Below are 24,207 nucleotides of genomic sequence, written 5' to 3' on the forward strand. Positions count from 1 at the left end.
ATCCCAGAGCTCTCCCCAACTCAACTGATGCAGTGTGCCACTACCCCACCGTCTGCGCTGGCCTCTCTTCTTCCTCCCCTGGGAGCTGACCTTTCCTGCTGAAACTCCAGATTCTCTTCAGCTGGTAAGTCGTGCTTCCAGTCCTTGTGGATTCTATCAGTCCAACACTATTTCTGAGGCTGATTAAATCTAGTTGGTTGTGAGGGAAGAAAGGAGCTTACACAGTGGCGTGTATCTTCTCTGCCATCTTAGCTCCGCCCCCCGGATTTATTCTTTTAACTGAAAAGTGATATCAGCATCCACTCAACTGATTCTAACAAAAATCATTATAATTCTGAGAAATCTCACACTTATTTTGTTGTTTTGCAAATGGACTCTATTATGCAGAATATCCAAAATCACTGCTCTCATTAGGCTTCTTATAAACTAATGAACTTTAACTCTTCCTTTGTCTATGGGGCAACATAGATTTGTTGTCTGGATGTATATCAGATGATATATTCTGCAACCCTATATTGCTGGGGATACAAATACAAAAGTAAAATATAATTCCTGCCCTTAAGAAGATTACAATCAAATGCAAGAAGATATAAGATTAGCTGAGATAGAAAAATAACTCATGTACAAAATTATTTATAGCAGCTCTTTTTAAGATAGCAAAATTTGAAACTGAAGAAAATATTTACTGTTAGGTTCTTACTAAGTGCTAATGAGATAATGAGATATTAGGTTCTTACTAAGTGCTAAGTTGGTACTTAACAATTCTCTAGTTCTGGCCTTTACTGGGAGTTTTACTTGTGAACTCCTGGGGAGGAGCTTACATGCTTAGGAGGAGCAAGTTCATTGGTTGAAGTAATTTTTTCCAGAAGCCCTTGCGTTATCGCACACCCATTCTCTGGGAGGATAAAAGAGAGCGGCACTCAAGAGATAGAGAGTCTCTTGTCTGGGCCAGACTTGAGGTGGCTCTCCAGAGGAAAAAGAAATCACTACTCTGGACCAGAGTTGGCGGCAACTAGAGACAAGGGCTCTCTACAGGAAGAAGAATCTGTCTGAGCGATTTGAGTTGACGCAGCAGATCTCCTCCCAGAGAGCGATCGGCAGCTTCTGGAGACAACAGCACATTACAAATTGGCGTCCACAATGTGGGACAAGGACTTTTGCTTATCCTGACAAGGACTTATTCTGAGCCCTTCAGAGGAGCTAGACTAGACCATTGCAACTAAGTTATGGTATATGAATGTGATATAATCCTTTCATATTGAAAGAAATAAGAAAATATATTATGTAGAGATGTGTATAGACTTATATTAACTGATAAGGAAAGAAATAAGCAGAATTTGAGTGATTCATACTATAAGAACAATGATAAATATTTACTGATTGATTGAACGTAAAAATGAATAATTGTGAAGACAAACTAATGAAGAATGAAATGAACAGAGGCAGGAGAGAAAATTATACAATAATATAAAAAACACATTAAAACTATCAATTATGATCATTGCAATTACTATGCATGATTGTTGTAGTTTGGTCACTTCAGTGATATTCAACTCTTTGTGACTCCTTTTGTGTTTCTCTTAGCAAACATACTAGAATATTTTTTCCATTTTCTTCTGCAGCTCATTTTACATATGAAGGGTTAAGAGACTTGCCCACGGTTATACAGTTTCTGAGTCCAGATTTGTACTCAAGAAGATGAGTCTTTCTGACTCTAGGTCTGGCACTCTATCTATTGCACTATTTAGCCAGTCATTATTCAAGATTACAGAGAATCAATGGAGAAACACAGTATTTATTTCAACAATATGACATATCACACACACACATATATACACACATACATATATACAGTATACATTATATAGCAATATTATGTTATTTATTATATTATTACTGTTTGTTACAAGGAAGTTCCCCCTTCCCCATTTTAATTCAGTTAAGGGGGTGTAGTGTGCTTTCTAGAGCCTCCAAATTGGGCTGCCAAAATATATTATCCAGATTAACTCTCTGGAGAATCTTGGGAGTAGCCTGAGTCCTTAGTCTTAGTGGAGGAGTGAAGAAGTCAGGAGATCCATGAGGATGGTCAGAGATGGAGTCTGTTTATTTCAAGTCCTCTCAGCCCTTAAATAACTTAGTATAATGACATCATTACAGCACACTAAGCATGTGCCAACCAGAGAACCATTATATCATCACATCACACTGAGCAACTGCTAACTAAAGTAATCATCACCACAATACACAATGCAAGTGCTAATTATAAGTACCCTGCTATTGATATGTAAATATCTCTCTTTACTGTAAGTAGCTCTTGCTTCAAGTAGAACACTGGTAGTAACACCTTCCTTGACTTCTCAGGAAGATTGAGAGCCCTTAGTGGAGATGGGGAACCAAACCAGACATTGTCAGCAAGTTCCCTCTGGGCTGAAGGGTCTTATACCTTACTTAGAGTTCCCCCACTATCTATGGTCCTCTACAAAGGAGAAAAAGTAGATTTCTGTTAACTAAAAAAACAAAAATTAAGAGGTAGTGGGATGTCACATATGTGAAATGTTGCATGCATTTTAAAGAAAATCATTATAGTGTGAGTTTTATTTAATCATTTTACTTTGTTATGAGAGATCTCTAATGGAATGAAGGTAATCTGTAAATAAAATGTAAAATCAAAACAAACATGTTGATAATGTAATGCTGGAGAAATGGAGGCAAGATAGAGATTGAAGAGTTTTAATATTTTATTTATTGGAGAGCCTAATTGATTGACTTGACAGGACTCTTGTCTCAAAGTATCCAATGGTGAATATGAGAATCCCAGGTTTTTTAGTAAGACTCTAGTAAGAAGAGAAACAAAGGCAGGAAGCAAAGAGTGGGATGTTTCAGGACCATAAATTTGGTTCTAGCATGATGGAAAACTATAAATTCTCACTAGGAAGCCAGAGTCAGGATGTCTGAATAAAAAGAAGTAAAGATGTCAATTAGATATTGGAGATAGTCCTATTTTTTGGAATGTTTAGAGGGGGTAGTGCAGCCCTAATGGACAGGAAATAGGTGGGGGTTGCATACTAGCATTCAGGAAAATGGAGATATAATTCAGGGAAACTAATGAAGGGAAACTGAGGTAGAACAATTCAATGAGACTGTGGGATAACAATAAAATTAAAAAATATATATATATATATATATATATATATATATATTTTTTTTTTTTCTGAAACACTTCATCTTGATATTGCTTTAGCTTAATGATATTCTATTTTGTATTAGATGATTTTATGTGGGTACATTAATTTGCTTTATTCTTGCCCTTCTAACACTTTCCCACCCCTTGATTCATCAAATTAGAAAAAATAAGTCACTTGAAAGGAAGAGTTGTGCCATTTACTATCGTTGTATTTCATATCTATATAATCTCATGCACAAAGTTGTTGTTTTCCTAACATTTGGTAATACCATCATTTGAATTTTTCTTTTTTTCTACTCTATGTTTCTCAAGATACTTAATTAAAAATAAAAGGGAAGTGATTATAGTATGAAATGAGTAAAACTGAACTAAAGAGAGATTTTAGCAATAGACATTCAATTGTCTTCAAATCTTCTATATCCTTTCTTGTATCCAAGAATATTCCTGTAGTTTCTTTATTTGTCCTCTGCTCCTAATGTTAAAAATCTGAAATAACATTTTAATTACATAACATCTACATAAGAGAAAACATCTTCCATTAGTGATCACTGAGAGAAGACTCACTCAGAAGTTAACTATACTTAAAATGGTTGATGCCTAAGAGAAAGTATAAGAAAGTCATTAGAGGTAATTGAGGTGCTATTTTTATTGTCCCTTAGATACTCTTTAATTCCTTAATAGACTTTTAAAAATCTTCTGTGTGTGTATGTACACATTTCTTGACAGAAAAAAAAAAAAGTTCCTTCAATACTAATTTAAAGTAAATATCGATCAATTCAGCTATGACAATAGTTAAGGGAAGGAACTCATCATTGCTTTTCCAATAAGGTACTTCACATTTTATTTTTTATTTTTCCTTTTTTTAAATTTTTTTATTTTTGGTTTTGCTTTATTGTATCTTGATTTAACATAAAGTCATTAGCTTCCATTTTCTTAATTCTACTTTTTAAGGACTTATTTCCCTCAGGGAGCTTTTATACCTTCCTAATCGGCTAATGTTGCTTTTTTAAGGCACATTTCCTCATTAGCTTTTCCTTTTCCTTTTTCATTTCCTTTCCTCATTTCCTTTTGCACTTCTCTCAATTTTTTCCCTAATTTTTCCTCTATCTCCCTTGATTTTCAAGATCCCTTTTAAGTTCTTCCATGACCTGAGCCAATTTCTTATTTTTTCTTGGTGGCTTTGGATATAGGTTCTTTGACTTTGTTATATTCTGAGTGTGTGTGTTTTGATTCTCCTTGTCACCATATTGACTATCAATGGTCAGACACTTTTTGTTGTTGTTGTTTTATGCTCATTTTCAGAGTAACAAGGATTTTTAACTGCATTTAACTCTTTGTTAAAGTAGGGTTCTGTTTCCAGGTTGGAGGGTGCTTCAGGAGTTTTGTGCAGCTGTTTTTCAGAAATTCTAAGAATCTGACCATAATCCCACTTTCCTGTTCTTGAGCTGTTAGGAGTGTCCCTGCTCAACTGTAGCTGTAAGATCTAGTCATGCTTACCTGGGCTTGGGCTCTGCTGACCTAAGCTGCACTGGGACTGCACACACAATGGTGTGCAGGGGAAGATCTTTCTATAGATCTTCTCCACTGACCTTTCACGTCCTCCCTGGTATCCCCAGGGTTAGAAGTCCAGAAGCATTCAGCACAGTCCCACTTCAATGACATACTGGAGCTGGGGTGGAGACTAGTCTACAATGGGATTGCACACTGTGTTTCCATTCTGGTTCCACAGGCGTTTTCTGCTGACCTTCCAGCTCCTCTTTAGTGTCTCTGAGCTGAGAGGTCTGAAAGCCACCAGTATTGTTGCTGATTCAGAGGTCTGGGTGGACCAGGGCTGTGGCTGGGTCCAGAGCTATGCTGCCCTGCTCTGCCTCAGAACAGCACAGTGGACTTTCACCTTGGTGTCCCAGACCTTTTCTGCTGAGTTTCAAAGTTGCCTTTGGCTAGAAAATGTTCTATTCTGTTTTTTGGGGTGTTCTGGTACTCTAAATTTGTTTAGAGTCATTATTTAAAGTAATTTGGAACAGTTTTGGGGAGAGGTTGGGAGAGTTCCTGCCTTTACACTACTATCTTGACTCTGTAATTCATTAAAAATGGAACTTATCATTGTTAATATCAGCTATTAGTAAAAATAAAAGATGATTTTGTATAATGTTTCTTAGTTACAAAGCACTTGCTTTACATCATATCTTTTGATCATCATAATACATTTGGAAAGTATGCAGCATATTATTCCCATTTTGTAGATGTCACCATTGTACCATAAATTGGTACCCTTGAATTCTTCTGCCCCCAGATATTTTTCCCCTACAAATAGACCAAGAACTTGAGAAAATATTCAGTGTAGAAAAATGGTACTTTCTCCACTTGCCATGTCACTCATAAATGTTTTCACCATGACACTTAATTAACTCTTTCCAGGTACTATGCTTTAGCCTAGATGTGTAAAGGCAAAAATGAAGCAGTACTTGACTTCAAAAAAACTTGAGTTACATGGATGGGGTAGAAGGTCAGATATTCTAGAAGAATGATTAGTAACCCCTACCATTAAATAAGGCAGGAAATGATTGACATTGATAGCTGTGTTCCTTCTCTGATGGGAGTAAAATACAGAGGAAGGTTTTACTCCATTCTTTCTATTCCAAGTGTAGAGAAGTGAAAAACTCTTCAAGGTCATAAATTATAAATGTTGGAGTTGAGGCTAGAGCCCAAGTTTTCTGTTGATCCTTCTTTCATATTCATGTGGAGAGGAACTTTCACAACCTCATCAGCAAAGTTGATTCCTGAAAGAAGTTCCTAGTGGTGGTATTTACTTTTTACAACTCAAATAACATTTTTTAAGAGGCACAATAAGAAATTCTATTTGATTCATTCCTAAATATTATGTATCATAATTGACATCTGGCTGTAACCTGTTTACAGTTTTAAAGAACTATTATTTATGAGAGCAGCTATATGGCACAGTGGATAAAGAGCTAGACTTGAAGTCAGAAAGGCACAATTGTGTGTTTACCTCAGTTTCCACAACTGTAAAATGAATTGACAAAGGATATGGCAGGCCACTTCAATATTTTTGCCAAGAAAAGCCCAAATCTAGGTGTGAGAGACTTGGACAAGACTGAAATGAATGAACAACAAAAACTATTTGTTAGGTTATTTCTTCTTAAACACTGAAGGTATTCTTTTTGAGTGATTAGGAACATGGCAGTGAAGATGAGGAAGGAATGCAAAGGAGAATTCAGTCCATAATAAATAAGTCTTAGCAACATACCTTTCAATATCTATGTCTAAATTTTCAAGACAGTAAACACATGGTTGGGAACAGACTTAATTGAAGGATACAAGCATGATAGCTTCAGAGGATCACTATACCAGACACGTGTTTTAACAGTGAATAAATTGGATTTGCCTGAGTATGGGAATCAGTACCATCCTTTATTTCACTTTTCTTTCTGATTGACTGTGAGTGGGCAGGATTCACTCCTACCTGCTACTGTGCCATAAATTAGATATCCTTGAGTCCCTCCACCCCAACTCTCTAATTACTTTTTTCTACAAATAGGCTATGAAGCTATCAGAAAATATTCAATGCACATAATTGATCCTTGCAAACATTTTCTTTGACTCCCATTTTGTTGTTGTTCAATCATTTTTCAGGCTTATTTGACTTTCAGTGACCCTATTTGGGATTTTCTTGACAAAGATACTGGAGATTTCTTTCTTGAGCATATTTTACAGATGAGGAAACCAAGGAAAATAGGGTTAAGTTAGGTTGTCTCAGGTTATATATCTATTACATGTCTAAGTCCAGGCTTAAACTTAGGAAGATAAATCTTCCTGACTCCAGGGCCAACACTCCATCCACTGTACAACCTTGCTGCCCCAATGCTATACCACTCACGAAAATTCTCCCTTCTCCCTTTATCTACTTGGGAGAATAGAAATTAATGAATGAAAATGGGTATTTAAAAATAATCTGAGTTCTGTCTTCCTTTCTAGTTTCATTTTATATTATTTGACTTTATATACTCTCCAGTCAAATTGGTTTATTAGCTTTTCCCTATACAGGACATTTTAATGTTCATGTTTGTGTCTTTATAGACATGAAATATGCTATGTCTGAAAATTCACTTCAAAAAAAGTTCACTTTCTTCATTTTCATTTTGTAGAATTCCTCTTTTTCTTCAAAGCACATATTAGGTCACTCTTCCTACATAACAGATTTCTCTATTCCCTGAACTCTAAATGTATTCTCCCTCTTGGACTTCTTTTAAACTTTTTTTTTTGCCTGTGACAGGATTAAATTGCAATTTCATTTTGTATAGAGTATTCCCAATGAAGATACTCCTTCTACTAATACATGATGGAATGCAATGCTTTTAGTTAGTTGTGTATATCATTTAGAAAGTCACATTTAGTGACTTTCCTAAGGTCACATAATAGAAATCATATGCAAAATTTGAATGCAAATCTTCCTGATCTCAATGCCACTTTTCTATCCACTATATTACATTGACTTTCTTTACCTTGTAGATATACTTGCATATAAATTAAACCTCTCTTTCTCATTAGAATGCTGAATCCATGAAAGAACAGACTATTTTCCTTTTGTCTTGTTTTTTCTAGTGCCTAACACAGTTTCTCACATATACTAGTGCCTAATAAGTTTCTCACATATGCTAATTGTGTGTGTATTGAAAAAAAATTAACTATTTTTGCGTAGCATAATACAATTTCCAAGATACTTAAGATCCATCAACTCATTACATCCCAGGTAAAACCATATAAGGTAGACAAAGCAAATAATATTATTCCCATTTTATAGCTCTGAATACTAAAATTTCAGAAAGTTTGAGGCTCGTCTCAGATCAAACAGCTAGTAAGTGATATAGCTAATAGTTTTCCCTTTGTTCTTGTTCCCTTTAAAAAACATCCCTTGGAGCTACTCTGAATAAAAAAAAAAACAAAAAAAAAACAAAAAACAAAAACTAAGCTGAATATCTATTGGTCAGAATTGGTAAAGTCATTTTTTGAGAAAATGGACAAAATTAGTTTTTTGCAAAGGCAATATTTTGCTGAAAGTCTTAAATTAGTTGTTGAGATGTAGGACAAACCAAAATTTTGGATAATTACTTGGAAATGGTGATAGCAAACATATGATCATCAATTCACTGGCTCTTAGAGCCAAAATGAGAAATTATAATGATTACAGTCCTACATGTCAGTCATTATTTCTTAAGTAGTCACCTCCTTGGGACTCCAAGTAACTGATTAACAGACAGGGGAAGAAGGGAATAAGAATTTAGACAGAAACTATGATGTGCTACACGATTACAAAAGTATTCTCTTAACCTTCTGAGCTAGGTATTGTAATTATACCCCTTTCATAGATGATAAAACCAAGGAAGATAGAGATGAAGTGATGTCCTCAGGATCACAAAGCTAGTGACTTAGAATGGATTTAAATCAGTACTTCATGACTGGAGAAGGCCCAGTGCTGCTCTATCCATTGTGCCACCTATGTATCTTTTTTTTTTTTTTTTTTTTGAGGCTGGGGTTAAGTGACTTGCCCAGGGTCACACAGCTAAGAAGTGTTAAGTGTCTGAGTCCAGATTTGAACTCAGGTCCTCCTGAATGTAAGGCTGGTGCTCTATCCACTTCGCCATCTAGCTGCCCCCACCTATGTATCTTGAAGATCAATTGAGTATCAAACAAAATTTTACCTCTTCCTTGATATGCAATAGATGCAATAGGTCATTAATCAATGATTGCTTATTAATTGATTGATTCTCCACAACAGTCTGAGAGAGAAGTTATTCCATTATAGGCTTTTAATGAAACACTGTGGAAAACAGATCAAAATTTAAGTACCCTTAGATACCTAAGTCTTGTTTCAGTCTGCACCCTGATCTATAGCTATCCCCAACTTCTATGCAACACTCAATTTCCATAAGTCTTTTGATTACTTTCATGAGAGTTTTCCTTGTAACTCCCTCACATTGATAATCAGCAGAGATTAATGAATGGATATAAAACAAAGGTTAATTGAAAATACTGATAAAGATAGCTTTAGATTGAATTAAAAAGATCCCTAAACAAGTCCATGATTTGGGGCTCCTTCTTATTTTACCTAATTTCAACTTCCTGTTTTCTCTGTATATTTTCCTATGCCCTTGGCATAATAACTAGTTAGAAATCAACCCAAATTCATGTAGTTCCTACTCTTGAAGCCTCATGTCTAATAGTAAATTTCAATTTAGTTCCTAACTGCAGAAACCTATGCTTTATAGCACCCGAAGGCATGTTTTTATCTTACTCATGTTATGCCAATAAAACACAATATAACATATCATAACAGCATAATTAAATATAATATAATGCATCTTCCATAATGCCACATGACAATGGATAACAGCACCACTTATTTTGACACTAAATATACTTTTGAATGCATATATTTATGCCACTTGCTCTATAATTATTCTGATGAAAATTTTAGGGGAAATATATTTCAAAAATTCTCATGTTTAGTCAGTAAGGGGGTTAATATTTAATTTGAATCTCTATCCAGGGCATTTTCTACTGTCAAGAAGTTAAATAAATTCTTTATTTGGGCCAAGATAGAAATTCTCAGTATCTCTTACAGAGACATGGGTACAATCTCCTATGTGCTCTCATACTTGGAAAGAAAGAAACTCTTTAGGAAACTTTCTCTGTACTGAGGAAAAGTTTTGGAGACTGTGTGTTTTGTGCAATGGCAGGAACACTTTTCTGAGTTCACATGACTCAACCTCTCTTACAACTTCTTGGCATGATCTAAGCACTCTGTTACTTTTCAGGTCATGTCTACCCCACATTCAGCCCTGTTAGGACTAGGAACCCCATTATTCTGTTGTTGCACTCCATTTTTAGAGGTGACACAAATTGAAAACATAGATGTCATCTCCTAAAATCCTTAACAAATTATATATTGGTTTGAATTGAAGTTCAGGGATATCTTTAAAGGGCAGGATTAGAGGGAAAAATACAGCCTAACAATAAAATAAATAAATGAAAATTATAAACAAAAAATAAAAACAATAAAAATATAGTCTAACACATCTTTTTAAAATGAAGAAAAAAGTGTAATAGAAATGTTATAAATAAAGCCAGGCAAGGAGGATAATATTGAAAGGTACAGGTTGAGCTTAAAAACAAAAGTAAGCTGTAATATGGATTGTTAGTTTTGTGTACAATCCTCTTTTTCTGTCCTTCTTAGTATATACAAATGTTAATTCTACTTGGTGTTTAAGTTCAGAATGAAAATTTTAAAAATTAATTTTAAAAAGTCAGTTAATCATGTCTTAACCTCAAGGCTAACTAAATGTATGAATGAATAAATGCCTCAATCAATGAATGGACAGAGAAGGTAGATTAATGAATGGATATAAAACAAAGGTTAATTGAAAATAATGATAAAGATAGCTTTAGATTGAACTAAAATTTTAGAAGTCTTTCTAAAAGTTTTGGTATTCCTCCCCTTTCCTAAACCTCAACTCTGCACCATTTAAGTATGCACTCTCAAGTCGTAAAGACTCATCTTTATGAGTTCTGATCTGTCCTCAGCAATTTCCTTCACTTAAATTTGTTTTCCTCAGTTTCCTCATGAGTAAAATGATCTAGAGAAGGAAAATCCCCCCTTTGCAAAAAAAAAATATTTCACAATCTTATGCAACTATGAAATCCCACCACTACTTGATTCAGCATGTACACATGTGCATGTGTGGTAATATTTACCTTAGGCTTCCTTCTGATCCCAGTGAAATTGGAAAGCTTGCAATGACCATAACCTGCTGTAGCTTCAGCCTCTGTTGATGTTTTCTCACATTCCTCATTGTTCTATGCTTGCTTTGTGTCCTTTTCATTTAATATACATTGAGGGTCTACCTGACTTGTGTGGCTGCCTCTGCTACCATTTAATAATGATGTTGTTATTTTAGAATGAGACCACCTAGGCCACATCTTTCAGTTTGATTTTCAATTCAGTTATTAAACAGATGCATGGCTTCTGCTCAAGCAGTGCACAAAAGGGCCACTTAGACAGCTATGAGACTTTAAATATTCATTCTCTCTTATGGAATGCTATAAGTCCATCTGAGATGATATAGGAGGAGTGAATTTCAGCCATATTTTCCCAGCCTCATACTCTATGCAGGATCTAGGTCATATAGTGGATTGATCAGTGGATTTTGACTCAGGAAATCTTAGTTTGATTACTGCCTAACATATTAACTGTGTGACTTTCACAAAGTCACTTAATTTTTTATGGCTTCAATTTCCTCCTCTATAAAGTGGCGATGACTTTCCCCACAGAGTTGTTGTGTGGATTAAATAAGAAAATGTATTTAAAGGACTTTGTGAATTTTAAAGCTATATAAAGACTAAATTATTATCTTCTACCTTCATTTATTATGGTAAAACCTCTTTTTGAATCTCTCTGAAGCTGGCAATAAATATTATTATATCTTGCCCAATGTCTTTTGACCTCCATTAAGTCCTTAAAAACTATTATCAAGTCATACAAATGACCCTGGACTTTCAGTAGATCTCTCCAAAAAAGCTCTAGAAACACTGCTAGAAATAGAAGAAAAGTCAATCATTCAACCCTCAAGGGAAAGATCCCACAGACATAGTTTATTAGGACATTATCAAAATGAGTAATTCCTTGAAAGTGATAAAGTGAATGACAGATATGATAAGTAAAGGAAGGAGAATGAGTTGTCAAGCTATATTAGATTCAAGGTATATGAACAAAATGTTTAAGTTTAATATACTTTCCATTTCTAGACTAGGTGTTAGGGAAGATAGCATTACTGGGGTGTTTTCCATTCTTTTCCCTTCTCTTTCTGCTCCAGCTAGGCTATGGAAACTCCATCTTGACTACTTGACTTCTCACATTATGAGGATGATATAAAAATCATCAGTTCCATTTCTCATAGTGAGATGGAAACCATTAGATTTTACCATTGCATAATAAAGTCCTCTAGGCTTTACCATTTGTCCCATTCATTACACACCTGCAATCATGGCCTGCTAAATTACTGATACAACCCAAGGACTTATGGGCCTTTGCCACTAAATCCTTATAACTTTTAGATCTAGTCCTGTGCTTCTCAACTGAACTTTGTATGTTGTTTCCTCCAGTGTTAGCTACTTCAGAGGAAAGATTGTCTACCTTTTTGCAGTAGTACTTTCAAAGCTTAGCAAATGTCTGGTGCATATTAAGTGTTCAATAATTTTTTCATGTATTTTCATTTATGTAAGTTAGGCATATGCAAATATATATCTTTAGCCTATTAAAATAGTCATCATGTAACTCTGAAACAATTTGGTACATGGTGATTCTTTCATTTTTGTCAAATATCCACTGTCAAATATCCACAAAGAAATATTTGTTTCCATAATGAGAGGCAATACAAATCCTTAGGGGAGAAAAAGCAGGCAAGAGTTGGGATTTTTGCCTCATATTGCTTATTGTGAAATACTTATTATCGGACCTATAATAATAATGGCTCACATTTTGTACACTATCTACTCTTTGCCAGGCATTGTGCTAAGTGCTTTAAAAATATCCTCACAATAACTATAGTACATAGATGCTATTGTTCTCATTTTTCAGATGAGATAATTGAATTTAAAAAAAAAAAAAAGTTAAGAAACTTGTACAGGGTCATACAGCCAGATTTGAACTGGAAGCCTTCCTGGTTCCAGACTCACCACTCTATCTACTCTATCTACTATGCCATCTAGCTGGCTCATTATGGAAAGGCTCATCATGAGGAAACAATGTGAGATTATTCGAAATTTTGATTCAAAATGAAATAGATATCAATAAAAATTAAAAAAATAGAATTCCCTGGTTTTGAAGTGAACATTTTTGGCTTATTCAATTTGTGTATATAGGTATGATCTTAGGATGTTCCACATCACTCTTTGAGGAACATTCTAGAATGTAGAGGCAGTTCTTTCTTTGAGGGGTTTGGAACACACACACACACACACACATATATATATATATATATATATATATATATATATATATATATATATATATATATATATATATATATTTAAGAAGTAAAATTACAACTAGAGAGAAAAGATGAAGCATCCAACTAGCTAAGAGTCAAGATCTTAAGTAGGAGAGTTTCATGTAATACAAAGTTTCTTGTCACAGAAAAGTAAAATTGAAGGTAATATCTTGCATTCATTTTATCTCCCAAACGATTATTCAACAATGTCAGATAATTATTACAGAAGTGGGTGTTCTCCGACAAATTTTCCTATGTTCTTTGACATTGCCCTATCCTGGTTCACTTCTTAGGCCTATTAAAATCTTGAGAGCATTTCTCAGAGCCTGTATTGTATGTTGACTTCTTGTTTTGATCATTCTTTCAAAGAGAATGTGTAAAAAGTACAAGAAACTGTTAAATAATAATGAGGTGCAATAAAATGAATTCGGCTTTATAAGGGATTGATTGGCAGCAGATGCATTGAAAGAGAGAAATTTGCTCTGAAGTTTGTGAAATTATAAATGACCTAAGGACCAATTTCAGGTAGTCTAATTTTCTCTTTTATTTTGCATACTGTAGGATGAAAAAAATATAATCCTTCTTTCATAAATTCAGTGCATACATAATAGAATTATAGAAGTAGAGCTCAAATGGACCCAGAGAGCACTGAATCCAATCCTTTTAGGTTAAGGACTATGCCTACATATAAAACCCAGAAAGCCTATAAAGGGTTAAAGAGGACTATACCATTAAGGAGTGGATTGGTTCTCCAAAAGTTCCACAGCTGTGAATCATAACACAATTTAAGGAACTGCAAACCAGCCTTTATTGATATAGATGTTGCTTATGAATTGTGAATGAAATAAATTAGAGGCAAGAGTAAAGAGGAGAGAGGAGAGTGGACAGAGAACGCAACTGCCTCTCAGTATCCTTGTATTGTTATTATCCTCTTATATGAAGGGATCTATTCCGCTGGTCAGAATTAGATCCCCAGCAGCCACTAGGAGTTTGCTCCCATAATACTCATGTTTTAGATAATAAATACTGAAGTCCAGTGAAATTAAGCAACTTGTTAGGTCATGAAAATAATTAGTATCAATTACGAGATTTGTATCCAGTTTATTTTACTCCAGAACAAATCTTCTTTTCATCATGCTGCATTTCCTATGAGAAACCGTAAGGTACAGTAAAATGGGCATTGGATTTACAATTAATTGGATCAAATTTTGGCACATGAATTGAGAATATAATGATTTTAGGTCCAGAGATTTAAATATTTCCACTTGTTGCAAAGGCCATTTGGTGAGAAGAAAATTTTGACAAGGTTTATTTGAAGTTCCTAACTACTATTTAGAGAGTAGATATAGGAGAGAGAGTATTTAATACTAAACTAAGATAGGAGAACTTGCTCAGAGTAACAGTACATGTTTGTAATCCCAGCTACAGGCGAAGATAAGACCAGTGGATTTCTTGAGAGAAGTTAAGGGAGTTAAGAATTGTAGTATACTATGCAAATTATGTGCCCACTCTGAATTTGGCATCAATATGGTAACCCTTAGTACTGAGGATTCATCAGGTTCCCTAAGGAGGGATGAAATTACTGAGTTTGGAAATGGAGCAAGTCAAAGCTGCTGTGCTGACCAGATTAATTATGTCCTTACCTGAATTTCCAGTCCGGGTGAAATGAGGAAATCCAATTAAAAAATAAAATTGGAAACACTGCTATAAAGGTGTATACTTCATCTGGTACCTTCAATGTTGGTTCAACTTTTCAGAGAAATTCCAAATGAAATTTTGATGTTGACAAATATGATTCCATGGGTAAATAGAATAGATGTCAGATACTCAGAACTGCTATAATTGATCTACCAGATATTCTATGAATAGGGAGAACATGTTATAGTAACAGAAAATGTCACACAAATCCAAGATACATTTCTAGCTATGGACTACAGATGTCAAATAAAAGCCTGCTCTGGATCCCCCAAACTTCACTTGAGAAGGCAGGTCTATGGGAAGTTGCTTGAATGGATAGAGTCACTCTTCCTAAAAGGAAATTTAAAAAAAAAAAAAAAGACTTGGGAATAGAGGGCAAAGCATTCTAGAACAGCAAAATCAGAGTTCAGAAAATAAATTTCAGTTATCTTGATTGTTATGTACATATGCTGAAAACAAATTAACAGCATAATCCAGAATTAATATATCAGAAACTGAATGACTCTAGATTAACATCAGGATTATTAGTTATTATTATTATTATTATTATTAGTATTAGTATTTGGCATAATTCATATATCTATATGTATATATATGTATATATAGATAAATATACCTACATGTAGAGGTAAGAAAATCTAGAGAAGTATACTTGAAACAAGGTGTTAACTCAGGGGAATTTATGAAATGATGGTTCTCTGGTTCATATATATACTTAGTACTTAGTATGATGATGTAAATTTCTCTATTTCACATATACATAATGTGCTGTAATGATGTAATTGTAATAGAAGAGCTAAGAAGGAATGGAAGAGAGACATTCTATCTTTGACTATCCTTCTGGTGGCTCTCCTGCCTCCTGCACTCCCACTAAGATCAAAGCTTGTCTCGAGGACCTCTGGAAAACTAACCCAAACATTATACCTACATATCTGTATCTATATGTAGATATAAATAAATATAGATATATCTATACATACATACACCTTGATATTGATCAGAGAGACTGGAATAGAATAAGCATTTATTTATTTAACATTATGTTAAGCACTTTTTACTAATACTTTTTCATTTGACATTAACAATAACCACAAAGAAGATGATATTATTATCCTCATACAGTTGAGGAAACTAAAACAGACAGCACTTATGTGACTTGCCCAAAGTCACATGGCTAGTAAAAATATGAATTTGTATTTGAACACATCTTCTTGATTCCAGGCTCAATGCTCTATTCTCTGTGTTACCCTAAGTTTTACTTAATTTTAGTCATGATTCACAAGTTTGCTATTCTTTGGCTCTTTCCACATGGACCTATTAGACCTATTATGCTAGAGTTTATGAGGAATCGAGATAAAGAAGGTCTTATTGTATTGAAAAGTAGATAAAAATTAACAATTATATTTTAGCCATTCTATAAGATTTCAAAAGATATCATTTCTGTCAAGGCAAGAATTATGCCTCTGTGTACTGGGTTAGGTGGATTACTTATATTTGAACTACATGATTTGAAAAAAGGAGGAAATGTTATTCTTTTCTATGTATATTCTTAGTGCATAGCACAGTGTTTTGAATACAGAAAATTTTCAATAACTTTTTTTTTGTTTATTCATTGATTAATATGAGCTTAATGTTCCTGAAGAAAGTTGTGGACACTGTTGTGTAAGTTGGGCACTATTGCTCTGATAGGTTCAGTCTGGGAAAATATCTCTGACTTATAAGTATTGATGGTTAAAAATATAGGCAACGACTCCCATTGCCTCAAATTATTAGCAGTGTTCTACAGGGAGGAAACTGAACCCCAATATCCATGCAAGGCCTGACAGTCCAGGTTTTTCATGTAAACATTTAGTGGAAGATAGAAACTTATAGTGATAGAACACATCAGGAAAAGATTGCCTTACATCAACAAAGTATCCAACTAAGTTTCCTTTTGATGACTCTATAGTATATAAAGAATGGAAGAATTATTTGAAGAATCTCAGTACAAGATACAAACCAGGAGATGTGGGGGTACTTATGTATAAATTCAGGAAATCCAAGTAGAATTTTAGGATTTTTAGTATAGTAGCTAAAACTTGTGATATTTTATGAGAAATAGAAGAGATTCTAATCTAAATAGCCAAACATTGATTTTATATACATACATACATATATATATATATATATATATATATATATATATATATATATATATATATATATATATATATATATATATATATATATACATATATATATATATGTATATATATATATATATATGTATATATATATACAGATAATATGTATTTGGTATACATTGCAACTTGACTTGTATTTTTGTAACTTATCATCATATGTGCTTTTCATATATTATATGCTTCTATATATTCTATATATTATCTGTGTATTTGACAATTAAATGAAACTATTTATATGTTCTTATTTTTTATCTTTTTTTCCTGATACAATGAGATTTGCATCCTTATTTTAATATGGCCCATCTTATTATAAATACTATTCATTATATGTTATGAATTTTATTCACCACATCTACTACCATTAGCTTTCTGTTGTTTTCATGTGAATACCATTAATTATATGCCTCCTTGTAGGGTATATATACTGCAAACCTGATATAATCTCTCAATTTACCCTAATTTCATCAATGTTCACAAATGTTTATATGCATCTAGGAAATTTAAAGGGGCTGAAGTTTTGTTTTGTTTTGTTTTTTTGATAAAATACTTAGAGAGTCTGAATATTTGTTGGATAAAATACAGTCCAAGCCACTTAGACTTTGCTGCTGATAGCTATGCATAATAAAGGGTGAGTTTGGATTAGACAGGTAGAGAATATTCACCTTGGCTCCTTAACATAGATTTTGTTCTGGCTCAGTTTCATTTGGACATAAGCCAGAGGTTCTGGGAATATATCATCTAAGGATAGATATTTATCTGGTTCAGAAATCTCTGATTGACCCCAGGCACAGGGGTCAAAAAGCATTGGCCTAACCTTAGTCTAGAGGCACTTTATTTATTTATATTTACATATAGATACAAATATGTAGGTGTAATGTTTGGGTTAGTTTTCTAGAGGTCCTAGAGACCAGCTTTGATCTTAGTGGCAGTGCAGGAGGCAGGAGAGCCCCCAGAAGGATAGTCAAAGATAGAATGTCTCTCTTCCAGTCCTTCTTAGCTCTTCTATTACAATTACATCATTATAGCACATTATGTATATGTGAACTAGAGAAATTTTACATCATCATACTAAGTATGTATATGAACTCAATTCCACTGAGTTAACACCTTGTTTCAAGTATACTTCTCTAGATTTTCATCCCTTTGGCTTTTGTGTATGGTGACTACCACTAAAAAAATTTTGGCCACTATACCTTAGCAACTTTACTTGCTGTGCCACAGTTCTTTTGTATTATCCTGACTCAATTTCTCTGATTATCTTGAAAAATCCAAAATCTCCAATTGGAGAAATATTAAGTGCTTTTGGATAGGTCAAGCGAATATAATAAAGATTACAATTCTACTTAAACTAATCTATTTATTTAGTGCTATACCAATCAGACTTACAAAAATCTATTTTAATGACCTAGAAAAAATAACAACAAAATTCATCTGGAAGAACAAAAGGTCAAGCGGTTCAAGGGAACTAATAAAAAAAAAAAATCAAATGAAGGTGCACTAGCTGTACCAGATCTAAATCTATATTATAAAGCAGTGGTCACCAAAACCATTTGGTATTGGGTCAGAAACAGACTAGTTGATCGGCAGAATAGGTTAGGTTCACAAGATGATATGATGGTATACTTAGACAACTCCAGAGCTTCTAATAAAAAGCTATTCAAAATAATCTACACCTTTAGCAAAGTTGCAGGATACAAAATAAACCCACAAAAATCATCAGTACTCTTATATATCACTAACAAAACCCACTAGTTAGAGATACAAAGAGAAATTCTCTTTAAAGCAACTGCTGATAGTATAACATATTTAAGAATATCTGTAAGGGTCCATTAGAAAGGTTAGGCAAGCGCAATTGAGATGTAAGTAGGACAATGGTTTCTCAGGTCCCTGGATGTGATTGGAGTTGAGTACTTAGGGACTTCCTTTGTGGATGGGACCTCCAGCCATGGTGGGAATCCTAAAATCTCACTCTGAAATCTGATCAAGTTTGGGATGTTACCTTCATCATCCATTGGCTTATGGCCTAGGAATAAAGACCGATTAGCATTAGTTAGGCAAGAATGGGCCTAATATCTATCTACCAATGGAGTCAAGAACTATATGAGCAAAACTACAAAACACTTTCCACAAAAATAAAGTCAGATCTAACCAATTGGAGAAATATTAAGTGCTCTTGGATAGGTCAAGCAAATATAAAAAAAGATTACATATATTGTATTTAACATATACTTTAATATATTAACATATATAGGTCTGCCCTGCCATCTAGGGGAGGGGTTGGGGGGAAAGAGGGGAAAAGTTGAAAAAGAGGGTTTTGCAAGGGTCAATGCTGAAAAATTACTAATGCATATATCTTGTAAATAAAAAGGTATAATAAGAAAAGAAGGAGGTGTACTGCTGTCAATTAATTTCCCTGAAAACTGTAAACTGAACAGATGCAGCAACAGCATCTTCCTTTTACTGGCTCATATCTTTATTCATATTAATAATTAAAAATAAAAATTTAAAAATCCATTCTTTTCTTTTGTTTAATGAACTATGGATTTTGTCAAAGAGAAGAAATATACTATTTTACTTATTTCTTCCTTTAACATATCTCTCTCTGTCTATGTATCTATCTATCTGTCTATCTTATCAGCTTTTATATACCAAGAATAGTTCCAGACACTAGAGAATGCAAATACAAACAGAAAAAATAATTCTCTCCTTGAATTACCTACATTATACAGAGAGATATAATACTTAAATAGACAAATATAAACACTATAATTTGAGATATTGAGCACAACTATGGAAACACCTTTCATAGGAAGTGGCACCGGAATTGAATTTTGAAGGATGTTAATGATTCAAATAAATGATGGGAAGGAGGAAGGATAGAAACTTGTCACAATGTGCAACCTATGCAAAGACCCAGAGGAAAGGAATAGGGTTTCAAGTCATGCAATAGGAGAATACTAGTTTGTCTGAAACAGAAACCGTATGAAAATGAATGGGAATAATGTGAAATCAAATTATCATATAGATAGGAGAGAAATTCTAAGTGACTTTAAATTGAGACATCTTCCTGAGCTTAAATCTAGCCTCAGATACTAGTTACTGGGCAAATCATTTAGTCTTGTTTGCCTCAGTTTTTTCACCTGTAAAATGAACTGGAGAAGAAAATGATAAGCCACTATAGTTGTTTTGTTGCTGTTGTTGCTTTTTGCTAAGAAAATCTCCAAATGGGGTTATGAAGAGTTCAATGACAGTAAAAATACCAACAACACCAACAAACCACTGGAGCTTTTTAAATGGGGTATGACATATTGAGAATTATATCTTTGCTGTGCAGAGATGCAGAGATGGGAATAAAGACAGTAAATACTAAAAACATAGAAGATAGCTAGCTAGCTTGATAAAGTGGAGTACTTACATGTCTATGCTAGACACTGGGCTAAGTGCTACGGATATACATATATATATATATATATATATATAATACAAAAGGAGTTTTTCATGTTCATATATGAATGAAATGAACCTAAATTAAGGCTCTTCCCCAAATGGTGGTTCCAGTGAGTGTGGCATTAATCAGATCAGGAATTCAAAACCTAGGTATCTCCAGAGTGGTGGGTATCACATGAGGTATCATTTCATCTATTACAGTAATCAAAGAGGGAGATACTAAAGATTTGAATTTAGATAATGGATATGTAATGGAAAAGAAGACATATTGTGTGAGATAGAATTGGCAAGATTTGGCAATTAGAAATGAGAGTGACACAGGGGGAAGAATATTAAAACCTAGGAAATGCTAGGATTGAAATAAACAGAATTAGAGGGGGTTAAAGGCAAGATATACTTGAGGGAAAAGATTAGTTCTGTTTTGGCCATGTTGAGTTTGGGATGCTTAAAGGAAAGCTCAAGGCAAGGGTTAGTATATATAGCATATAATGCCTATGACACATTCTAAAATCTTCTGTTTTCACCTGTTTTTCTCTCTCTTTTAGGATATAAAGTGATCAGGCTATACAGCAAAGGTACAGAATAAATTTATCAAATTTACGTCTTTGGCCATAATACCTAACTGACAGCGTCAATGCCTTCAGAGATATATCTATATAAACAATTCCTATAAAGTATATGTCAAATCTTGCAAGATGCTGAACAGTCATTTCTAGAAAGACAGTTTCTTATGGATGTTCCTGCTTGCATTTCTGATGTCATTATGAATGCAGATGGTGTGAAGTCTGAGAACTCAGTTCTCCTTCCTTTCTGTTTGGGCTAGAAACAGTAAGTGAATTCTCTATTAGTATGCAAGAAAGATACTTTATAGTCTGTGATACAAATGCACTATGTTTACTAGGATAATTATATTATAACCAAGGAAATTATGAAGCTTTGTGCTGTAAAAAAAAAAAAAAAAAACCTACTCAAAATCACCAGGAAATTAGCTAAAATGAAGAAGAGATGGTTTATAGTCAGGATTGCTTCATCTATGGAGGATTTGATGGGCCCAACTGAAAGTTACAGCAAAAATAATAATGATAATTTTTATTAGTAGAAAAATTTAAAAATGCATGCCAGATAATACTTGTCTTGAGCTCAAGATACTTTCTTTACTTATTTCCATTTTTTCTTCACCCTTTAACAACTCAATTAAATCTAAGACACATGTATTAAGCACCAAGTGTGCTTTATAAATGCTCAGAGATAGTTTCTAAAAAATAGAGGAAAAGAGAAATAAAATAACAGCATATAGGTACTTCAAATATATCTAATAAATTAATTTTGTTTTCCAGGCAAAGTCTTCAAAGGTGGCATGTATTAATGAACAAAAGTCCAGATTAATCAACTCTAAGTTTTAGTCCCAGTTATTTCATGTTCATATTTGGCTCTTAATATTATAGCTATTATGGAATTATTTATAAGATCTTCTAGAAAAATTTATGTAGATTTTATAGATGGAATAGAGCCAATTACATTTCTGACCTTAGTTTCTATTCATAAAGTCAGATACTTTTTTTTTTTATTTTTCATTTTATATATATGTTAATGCCCAAGGACCTCTGATACAATTTAGGTTATCACCTATGCAAATTTCAAATCTTCAGCAGTTTAATAGACATAAGCCACGAGGGAAAAAAAGAAAAAGAAAAAAAAAAACCTCTTTACTTGGTGGCCAACCTACTGATGATCAACCAGAGACATAATCAATTTCTGGGTGTATTCTCAAAAACTTGCTAATTTGATGGGAGCTTTCAGAAGTTGTGCTTTACTAGCAAGCCTTTCAAGAACCCAAGATCAATTGACAAGCCATTATAAGACATCTGTACATGCATAATATTGAAAAAAAATTCCAGAATTATCGCCAGGGTAATGGCAGCATTAAACAGAAGAACAGAACAACCCAAGAATAAAAATTATTATCTTAGTTCCTGTCTTATATTTTCTTTTCTGAAATTACTAATCTTTTCTGAAAGATAACGAGAAAGGCATGCTTCCTTACCCTTTGATCCAGCAGTGCCTCTACTGGGTCTGTATCCCAAAGAGGTCATAAAAAAGGGGAAAAGGACCCACCTGTACAAACATGTTTGTAGCAGCCCTTTTTGTAGTGGTAAGGAACTGGAAACTAAGTAGATGCTCATCAGTTGAGAAAGCTAAATAAATTATGGTATATGAATGTAATGAAATATTATTATTCTATAAGAAATGATCAACAGGATATTTTCAGAAAGGCCTAGAAAGACTTACATGAACTGATGCTAAGTGAAGTGAGTAAAACTAGGAGAACATTGTACATAGAAACAACAAGATTATATGATGAACAACTGTGATGGACTTGGCCCTTTTCAAAAATGAGGTGACTCAGGTAATTTCCAATAGATTTGTGACGGAGAGTGTCATTTGCATCAGAGAAACAGAGAGAGACTCTAGGGACAGTCCAGAGAGAGAACTATGCGAACTGAATATGGATCACAACATAGTATTTTCATTTTATTTATTGTTATCTGCTTGCTTATTGTTTTTCTTTCTAATTTTCTTTCCTTTTTGATCTGTTTTGTGTGTGTGTGTGTGTGTGTGTGTGTGTGTGTGTGTGTGTGTGTGTGTATGTGCAGCATGATAAATGTGTAAATATATTTAGAAGGACTGCACATATTTAACCTATATTGATTACTAGGTGTTTAAGGGAAGGGGTAGAGGAAAAAGAAGGAAGAAACATTTAGAACACAAGATTTTGTAAGGGTAAATTTGAAAACTATCGTTGCATGTTTTTTAAATAAAAAGTTGTTATTTTTTTTAAAGAGAGAAAAGGATGCTTCCAACATTATTTACTATCTTTCAAGTTTAGCTTTCCTGAATTCATTTGTGTATCACCCAATCAATAGGAAAAATATTCTGTGATAGCAGACTTCTTAAAAAGTATGAATACCACCACTAAGTTATCTCACATTTGAAGAAGTAATTATGCCCTAGCTGATTAGGAAATCTAGTTTTTGCTAACCTTAGGTGATAATTACTATAAACTACATAGATTATATAGTACCAAGGTGAATGAACATTAATTTTACAGTAGTCCCTCAAACTCATCTTTTATGTCTAAGGAAAACAAAATCAGTATATTAGGTTATTATAGTTTTTATGTTACTTGTATTGTTTTTTTTTTTCATATGATTTCCTGAGTATGTAATAAATAGAACTGATTTATTACTCAACAGATTTTATATATCTTATGAATCAAAAGGGGGGAAAAGCATTTATTAAGTAAATGCTATATGCCAAATAATTTTCCACAAACTTGGAATACAAATCCAAAAATAAGACATCTATTCTCAAGGAACTTACATTCTATTAGAGGGAAACCACTTTCCAAGGAGTGTTGACCTATAATTTCAGTGTTGAAAAAATGAGCAGCTATGTTAAACCTAAAACCCACATTGAGCACTGAAAGCATTTATGGGAGGGGATATTCTTACCAATATTTTGAGGAGTCCATAGGACTGGGATTTGTTTTAGATATACCCCTAGAATTTTACCCTAGTATGAGACAGAGACAGAGGGAAAGAATCTGTTACCTTTTTGAAATAAGTTA

General features: G+C 33.7%; 1 pseudogene; it reads left to right on the plus strand.

The window, feature by feature from the left end:
* LOC141540717 (casein kinase II subunit beta pseudogene) overlaps positions 1-24,207 on the plus strand; it is a 107,956-nt pseudogene that overhangs the window by 76,457 nt on the left and 7,292 nt on the right.

This window comes from Sminthopsis crassicaudata, chromosome 4 (genome assembly GCF_048593235.1).
Source record: "Sminthopsis crassicaudata isolate SCR6 chromosome 4, ASM4859323v1, whole genome shotgun sequence".
NCBI classification, from domain to species: Eukaryota; Metazoa; Chordata; class Mammalia; order Dasyuromorphia; family Dasyuridae; genus Sminthopsis; species Sminthopsis crassicaudata.